We start from the raw sequence: 9,473 nt of genomic DNA on the forward strand, positions 1-9,473 counted from the left end.
TTATTTAACCTGACCTAGCATAACCAAATCTAGATTTGAATAAAAGTTGGCAAAATTTATGCTCTCCCCACTATATTTAACTTAATTTAAGACAATTTACACCAAAGATACCCAAAATGTTTTGTATCATAGCACAGCTAAAGCCCATTTTTATCCACATTTTCAGCTATTTCATCCCACCCTACATAACCTCACCTAACCTGACCTAGCATATCCAAAGCCCGATTTGAATAAAAGTTGGCAAAATTTATGCTGTCCCACCAATATTTACCCTAATTTAAGACAATTTCCACCAATGTGCCCAAAATGTTTTGAATCATAGCACAGCTAAAGTGCATTTTACCCAAGCTTTCACCTATTCCACCTAAACTTCCAATATCTAGAATCAAGTCTTGGCACAACATCCCCCATTCCCAAGACCAATTCATAGAGCTAGTGCTGTGTTCGTCTAGCTATTTCCAATTTCCAGATGTGTTTTCTATCATCAATTCTACCAAACCAGACCTAACCTAGCCTATCCTAACACAACATTAGCTAAATTCCTCCAAATTATCCCAATTTGTAACAATTCCAGTATTGTTCTACTAAATATACCTATGCGCATCCCATCCAGAGCACGAGTTAACTGTTAGAGCTGATAATGTCTACTTCTAACATCCATTCCACCCTGGATTACAGCTAATATGTTATTATTAGATTTATTAGCCTACTTCAATATATAGCTGAAAACAACATTAGGTGTCTTGTTACTAACGCTTCAATTAATAAATCCTAATGTCCTATTTGCCTTATTACGAACATTCATGCATTGATCCCTTGGTTATAAATTCTTACTAATCATAACTCCCAGATCCGTTTCGTAATCCGACTTCGCAATCTCAACACCATCCAGCTCGTATCTTGTAACTCTATCATCATTACCTAGCATCAAAACTTTACATTTATCAGCATTAAACTGCATCTGCCAATCTTTTGACCATTTCAAAATCCTATTTAGATCAACTTGGAGTGAAAGTGAGTCTTCTTCTGTGTTAATTTCCCAACCGATTTTTGTATCATTGGCAAATTTGCAAATGTTGCTACTCAAATATGTATATATATATATATATATATATATATATATATATATATATATATATATATATATATATATATATATATATATTTATATTAGCCTTTATAATTCCCACTGTCCTATGCTTACAAAACAAGTCACAACCAAAAGGCTTAACAATCCCTGGCTTACAAAGGGAATACTTAAATCTATTAATAAAAAACATGACCTTGAGAAGAAGTATAGGTTAGGAATTGTCTCCAAAGAATTCTCAAAGAATTACTCATTATTGCTATCTAAGATAATTAGACGAGCCAAAACTAAATACTACGAAGATAAATTTACCCAAATAAAGAGCAACATTAAACAAACTTGGAGCACAATTTCACAAATATTGGGATCAAAGAAGTCTTTAAATAACAAACCGACTCTCCTGTCTAATAACGATGGTCAGCTTTCAGCCTCTGATTCTGCTATTGAGTTCAATAGGTTCTTCTCTTCCATTGGTTCATCCCTTGCAAATGATATTCCATCTTCCAGTACTGACATTAAGGACTATCTTACAGGTAACTATCCACAGTCTCTGTACCTAAAGCCTATTAATTCCACTGACGTCAATGAGATAATCCTTTCCCTTAAAACCAAGTCTAGTGCCCTTGAGGAGATACCAACTTTAATTTACAAAAAAGCCTCCAGATCTTTAGCCCCTGCTATTGCCTTGCTCTTCAACAAGTCACTTGAACTCCAAACCTTTCCAGATATTCTAAAAAAAGCGAGAGTAACGCCTGTCCACAAATGTGGTGATCTCACAGATGTTAACAACTACAGACCTATATCAATCCTGCCAAACTTGTCAAAAATTTTTGAAAAACTAATCTATAAGCAGCTTTACTCATATCTAGCCAAACTCAATATACTTAGCCCTTGCCAATATGGCTTCAGACCCAAAAAAAGCACTAACGATGCACTTATTAGTATGCTTAACTCGATTCATACAGCTCTTGATAATAATGAGTTCCCTGTTGGGTTATTTGTGGACCTGCGTAAAGCTTTTGATACTGTCAACCACCAAAACCTTCTTCTTAAATTACATCATTATGCAGTCAGAGGACACTCCCTACAATACCTCAAATCCTACCTTACTGACAGGCTCCAATATGTTTCTGTGAATAATACAATTTCTCCCACCCTACCCATCAACATTGGTGTTCCTCAGGGCAGCATACTTGGCCCTCTCCTCTTTCTCATCTACATTAATGACCTTCCAAATGCCTCCCAACACCTCAAACCAATTCTATTTGCTGACGACACAACCTTCATTTACTCCAGTCCTGATCCCCTTGCTCTAAATGCCACAGTAAATACTGAGCTTAATAAAGTCCATCTTTGGCTAACTGCCAACAAACTCACCCTTAACATTGACAAAACGTTCTATATTCTGTTTGGCAATAAATCCTCTAATCAAATAAATCTCAAAATAAACAATACCCAAATTTGTAACAAATTAGATGGCAAATTCCTTGGCATTCTCATTGACCACAAGCTGAATTTCCAGGGACACATTCTAAATATATCAAAAAAAGTTTCAAAAACTGTGGGCATTCTTTCTAAGATCAGATATTATGTACCACGCCCTGTCCTGGTGACTCTCTATTACTCCCTTATCTATCCATATCTCAACTATGGTATTTGTGCTTGGGGCTCTACTACCCAAAATCACTTACGTCCTCTAATTACTCAACACAAAGCTGCTATTAGGACAATATCCAACTCTGGCCCCAGACATCACTCGGTACCCCTACTCAAATCTCTGAATATGTTAGACATTAAGTCTCTGCACATTCTCTCATGTGTATTATACATATATAAAACGCTAAACTATAATACCAATCCTGATCTCAAAAGCTTCATAGAAGGTTGTAACAGAACCCATGAGCACCACACCAGAAATAAATACAGTTTTGATATTCCTAGAGTACGACTTAATCAAACTAGAAATGCTCTACAAATCAAGGGGCCCAGAATGTGGAATGACCATCCCGACCATGTTAAAGACTGTACCTCGCTCAACCAGTTTAAGTTAAAAACGAAGCTATACCTAATAAATTCCCTGTAACCTACCTTACCCTTCTATTGTCAACCAATGTCTGTTTTTCTTTAAAGAGCGCTGTTTGTTGACATATTTGTATTTGTGCTGCTTTTTCATCTATGTTTTCATTTCTTGTTTTCATCTACTCATTATGCTCAATTAGTATTAAGCTTGTCATTTAAGTTTATCATGCCCGAAACGCTTTGCGTAATAGTGGCTTTAGGCATTGTATGTACTAGCTCTACCTATAAGTCAACCAATCTTTGTAAAAATTTATTGTATGTATGTACCTTACCTAAATAAAATATTATTATTATTATTATTATATATATATATATATATATATATATATATATATATATATATATATATATATATATATATATATATATATATTATAAACAACAGAGGTCCTAGGACAGAGCCTTGAGGCATTCCACTTACAACATTTTTCTACTCTGACTTAACCCCATTTATGCTAACTCTGTTTCCTTTCATATAGCCATGCCCTAATCCTACTTAATATAGCACCCCCAGTACCATGAGCCTCTTTCTTTTTAATCAATCTTTCATGTGGGACTGTTTCAAAAGCTTTGCTAAAGTCAAAGTACACAACATCACAATCCTTACCACTATTAACTACCTCAACAAAGATAGCAAATTTGTTAAACATGAACGGCCATTTGTAAAACGATGTTGCGACTCATTTATTAATTTATGTTTTTCAAAATGAAGATAAATTGCATTTGCAATTATCGATTCAAGTAACTTTCCCACAATAGACGTTAGGCTAATTGGCCGATAGTTTGACACAAGTGATCTATCTCCTTACTTATAAATTGGTACCACATTAGCTACCTTCCATGACTCTGGCACTCTGCCTGACTCTATTGATTTATTAAATATGGTAGACAGTGGGTCACAAAGCTCCTCTTTGCATTCTTTAAGCACCCTGGCAAACACTTCATCCGGCCTGGGGATTTGTTTGGTTTGAATTTTACTATTTGTTTAATTATATCTTTCCTGGTAACTGCTAAACTCGTCAACCTGTCCTCGTCCCCACCCACATAGATTTGTTCGGCTGAAGGCATATTGTTAAGTTCCTCTTTAGTAAATACAGTTATAAAATATTTATTAAAAATACTACTCATCTCTTCATCACTATCTGTTATTTGACCTGTTTTAGTTTTTAATGGACCTCTCCTTTCCCTAATCTTTGTTCGATATAAAGAACAAATCCACAAGGACTGTGACGAGGATTCGAACCTGCGTCCAGGAGGTTTGTTCGATATAATTGAAAAAACCCTTAAGGATTTGTCTTTGCTTGCCCTGCTATGTGAACTTTATAGTTTCTTTTTACTTTCCTTATCTCTTTTTTTTTTAACATTTCTAACCAGTTGTACGAATTCCTGTTCTAAACTGACTTCCCCATTTTTAATTCTTTTGTACCACGCTCTCTTTCCTATAAGGTTCTTCAGATTCTTTCTTATCCAATTTGGGTCATTAATATTCGATATATTCAATTTGTATGGTACACAACATTTCTGTGCTTTGCTTAGAATATTTTTAAATAAGGGATATTTTGAATCCACATCAAAATACCCTTTTACGTCACCTATCGTTGGGTTCATATCTCGCTCCAAGACCGGCCCACCCTCCATGCTCAAGACTTTCCAATCTATTTGACCCCCAAAAATTCTTAGGCTATTGAAATAAGCTTTTCGAAAATCTTTTCGAAAATTACTGTACAATGCATTTGTTAGTTTATTATAGGTAAGGCTAGGTTAGGTTGGTTTGATAGGGCCGATGAATCATATAACAGAAAAATATGAACAATGAGCGAAAATACGAGCAAAAGGCATCAGGAAAATACTGCAAGGCATCAGAGCATAGCCTGTGATGACGCTTACAGAGTACAGTTGAGTTATTGAAAGAGATTAAGAGAATGTTTTAATGAGAGGTGGATACCCTCCACGGAACCGCTTGTGTGACATTGGCTAAAAGCAATGTCCCCATTGTGAATCAAACCGCATTGGGGATGAGAACATCAGAATGAAGGTAACTGCAGAAACCTATTTTAAAACATACAAAGCAGCTTCTACTCAATGTAATTCATATATAGGTACACAGCATGAGTATTTTGATTTGTTATATGCTACAGTAAGTTGACCAGACCACACACTAGAAGTTGAAGGGACGACGACGTTTCGGTCTGTTCTGGACCGAAAATAGACTGGAGAATGGTCGACTTGAGAATGGTCCAGGACGGACCGAAACGTCGTCGTCCCTTCAACTTCTAGTGTGTGGTCTGGTCAACATACTTCAGCCACGTTATTGTGACTCATCGCCTGCATATGCTACTTTAAGGTGTGGGGGGGGGGCATGTTTTTGAGCGATTGCGAGACGTACACAGAACAAGCAGTGAAAGAGGAATTAAATAAAAATGTTTGAGAGTTGGTGTAGCCTGTTTTGAAAAATGATATAATAACATGTATTTGCATGCACTTGGGAATACTACTGAATTCCTGTTGCAGTCTCCATGTCTGGGTCTGTTTCATACGAATGGGAGATAGTGGATTTTTATTTTATTTCCAATGCCTGATTAACGATCCTTGAAGAAAGACTGACAAAGTTTAATTTACATTCTCTAGAAAGGCGAAGAATTAGGGGGTGAGAAGATAGAGGTGTGTGAGTGGATGAATGGACATGACGAAGGGGGATATTAATAGCCTATTAAAAGTTTCAACACGAGACAGAACATGAAAAAATGGGTATAAATTGGATAAGTTTTAGATTTAGGAAACAGTCCTGGGTAAATACTGGTTCGGTAACAGGAGTGAACGCTGAGATACATGTTAGTTCATGTTCTGTGTTGTTCCCCTTTGCTACATGCGAATGGATGATGGTAGATTTCATCCATTCCAATGCTCAGTAAACGATCCTTTGGCTGGTCACTACACATATAAAAGCTTCCAGATGAGTAAGGGTGATAAATAGGCCCTTCTGAATATTAATGGAGTGTTATTATTGAAATGGAATATTAATAGGGAATAGACCTACAGCAGTTCATCTAATAGCGCTAGTTGATGTTTTGGTTAACATAGATTGGAAGTAAATAGGAGATCCTGCAAAAGGGCTTTTGCAATTTCATTTCTTATGTTCAATATGTGATCTTATCTAGAAAATGTACTTTGAAAATGGGAAACATTAAGAAAATTGGTTTAAATTATGCTATTACAGAAAACGGACTTATTCAGGGGAGATGAAGATTGACTGACGTCACTGATGATTTATGATGTCTGTGTTGGGTCACCGAGGTGCCGAGACTTGGGTGTGGCGGGAGGCGGCCTTTTAATACCCTTGAGCGAAATGGCTGGACTTTGGAGCGAACCTTTGTATTCTCATTTTGCAAATTGTTTGTGATGGAAGAAAATAGTTTGATAAATGATACACAAAAAATAAAAAAAATAAAAAACTGGGCTGAGGCAGGTTGTTAGGCAAAAAATTGAAAATCCACCCCCCCCCCCTCTCCCCTGCTCCAACGACCGTCCATCAGAAAAAATATGTATATCCCCACCTGCCCCATAGACCGTGCGGGGGGAAACCAAAACACGCGGTCTACAGGGTCATTGCCACTACTAGTCACTAGTTCACCTAGTACTAGTCACTAGTTCACCTAGTACTAGTCACTTGTTTACCTTGTATCAGTCACCAGTTCACCTAGTACTAGTCACTTGTTTACCTTGTATCAGTCACCAGTTCACCTAGTACTAGTCACTAGTTCACTTTGTATCAGTCACTAGTTCACCTAGTACTAGTCACTTGTTTACCTTGTATCAGTCACCAGTTCACCTAGTACTAGTCACTTGTTTACCTTGTATCAGTCACCAGTTCACCTAGTACTAGTCACTAGTTTACCTTGTATCAGTCACCAGTTCACCTAGTACTAGTCACTAGTTCACCTTGTATCAGTCACCAGTTCACCTAGTACTAGTCACTAGTTCACCTTGTATCAGTCACCAGTTCACCTAGTACTAGTCACTAGTTCTACTTGTATCAGTCACCAGTTCACCTAGTACTAGTCACTAGTTCTACTTGTATCAGTCACCAGTTCACCTAGTACTAGTCACTAGTTCTACTTGTATCAGTCACCAGTTCACCTAGTGCCAGTGTCAGTAACGACCTAATGTGATCAATAACATAATGTTCAACAAACTTTAAAATTTCGTCATATATGTATATAATTACAAAATATACTCTTTGGTTGCATGTGTACCGCATATGATGTATGGATTTGGGGCTACATATTCCTAGTTATGATCTTCCTGTTATGTTCTTACATAGTGTTCTCCAACTGTGGGATATGTCTTACTTGTTCACAATGAACAGCATTTGATTATGTGTTTTCATAGTAATTAGGTTTTGTGTATGCATTTCTGTATAATAAGTAGCATTGGTTACATATTTATGTATTCTTTCTAAGTAGCATATGGTTATGTAATAATATCCTGAATAGTAGTATTTGACTATGTATTTGTGCATTCTTATAAGTAGCTTCTAATTATGTATTTCTGTATTCTCTATAAGTAGTCTTTGATTATGTATTTCTTTATTCTCTATAAGTAGCCTTTGATTATGTATTTTTATATAATTTTCATATTGCTTACTTATTTCATTACGTTATAAAAGTCTTCACCACAGAATGTCTTCTGTGTCCCCTCCACCGCCCCCCCCCCCTCGCTTGATCAGTGAACCCATCATCCTGATAAGTACTTTTTGTAACTATGTAGACGATAGACCAAATATCTACATGACAGACAAATTGAAAGTCGAATTTGGTGTTATTCATTTTAAAGAACTCTGAAAAAAATCAAACTAAAAGGTAAACATTAATATTTCTAGGTTAGGCTAGCATATATATGTGCCATATTAGGCCTCAGATAGCAGGTATTAGGATTGGCCTAACCTAGATTGGTTAGGTCAAGTTTTATTGGCAACATAAATTGAAAAAAAGCTTCTCCGGTTTGTCCAAATTCAATAATACAAAAGTCAACTTTCTGTACTGATGCATTACTTCTATATTTTGCAAGGTCGACTCCATAGTTACTTTGAGTGCTCTCAGTTTAGGACTATGGGTGGACAAATCTTGGTCTCATATTACAATAATTATCAGCTCTCTTATGTCCTGGCTATCTAACAACGCCTCCTAATGTTCACAATTCCGCAGTAAATTATCATTGTTAAAATCTAAATTCCTTTCTGTATCTTAGGACTTTAAATCCTTAAATTGATTTGACTAATTTTGGATTCTGTGTTTCGGTGGTTTTTATTATTTTATTTGATTCCATTTGCATTATTTTATGCAAGTAAAAATTCATTTCCAATTTTATTCAGATGATGTCTAATTTGAATAAAATAAATACAAAATTCGATTTAGATTGCTTCGTAAAACGAACCAATATATTTCTATTTGAATCTTAATGGTAAGTGATCATTTAACCCTTCATATAGCAAGATGAACTAGCGAGTGATGCTTGTAACCGTACATAAAAATATATTTTGGATTTATCTAACCGAAATCCGCCTCAGCAGCGTTCGACTGAGTCATCCGGATATGAGAAAACTGCTTACCAATCCATCCGAGAAAGAATCCTACAAACACGCCGTGTAAGTTACCCCTTAAATCCAAGTTTTCTGTGACTACGTTGTGCTAACCTCTATTTACTGTGAGCTCGTTCAATTTGTTGGCTGTAATGAGCAGCTTTGTGAAGCCTGTTGTGCGATATATTACATTAACTGTTGTGCCCTAACATGGTTATTCAACCTGGTTTATACAGATGTTTGCTAACACCCGTTTTCTAGAAATGTTTGCTAACACCCGTTTTCTAGAGATGTTTGCTAACACCCGTTTTCTATAGATGTTTGCTTACACCCATTTTCGTTAGTTTGCTAACACCCGTTTTCTATAGATGTTTGCTTACACCCATTTTCTTTAGTTTCCTAACACTCATTTTTCTTAGGAATATTTGCCAGCAACAGTTGTAAAGTTTGTTAGATTGCTTTTCCGTTTGACTGCTTGTCCACTCTTAGATTTAGCTAATATATATTCTTGTTATAATTATTTGTTTCCATTTTCAGATATGGTGTGCTAACTCCCATTTTCTTTATAATGTGTGGTAACTCTCATTTTCTTTATAATGTGTGCTAACTCCCATTTTCTTTATAATGAGTGGTAACTCCCATTTTCTTTATGTGTGCTAACTTCCATTTTTTAGACTATGCTAATTCCCATTTTCTTTAGACTGTGTGCTAAATCCCATTGTCTTTATT

At 36.0% G+C, this 9,473-nt stretch overlaps 1 long non-coding RNA gene across 1 annotated transcript in view; it reads left to right on the forward strand.

The window, feature by feature from the left end:
* The window catches only part of LOC138373684 (uncharacterized), a 35,543-nt gene extending 26,733 nt beyond the window's left edge, over positions 1–8,810 (forward strand). Inside the window, exon 3 of the long non-coding RNA XR_011231281.1 lies at positions 8,736–8,810. This is a non-coding gene — a long non-coding RNA (uncharacterized lncRNA). The remainder of the gene's footprint in view (positions 1–8,735) is intronic.
* The last annotated feature ends 663 nt before the right edge of the window (positions 8,811–9,473 follow it).

The sequence above is a fragment of the Procambarus clarkii genome, chromosome 5 (assembly GCF_040958095.1).
Source record: "Procambarus clarkii isolate CNS0578487 chromosome 5, FALCON_Pclarkii_2.0, whole genome shotgun sequence".
In the NCBI taxonomy this organism is placed as follows: Eukaryota; Metazoa; Arthropoda; class Malacostraca; order Decapoda; family Cambaridae; genus Procambarus; species Procambarus clarkii.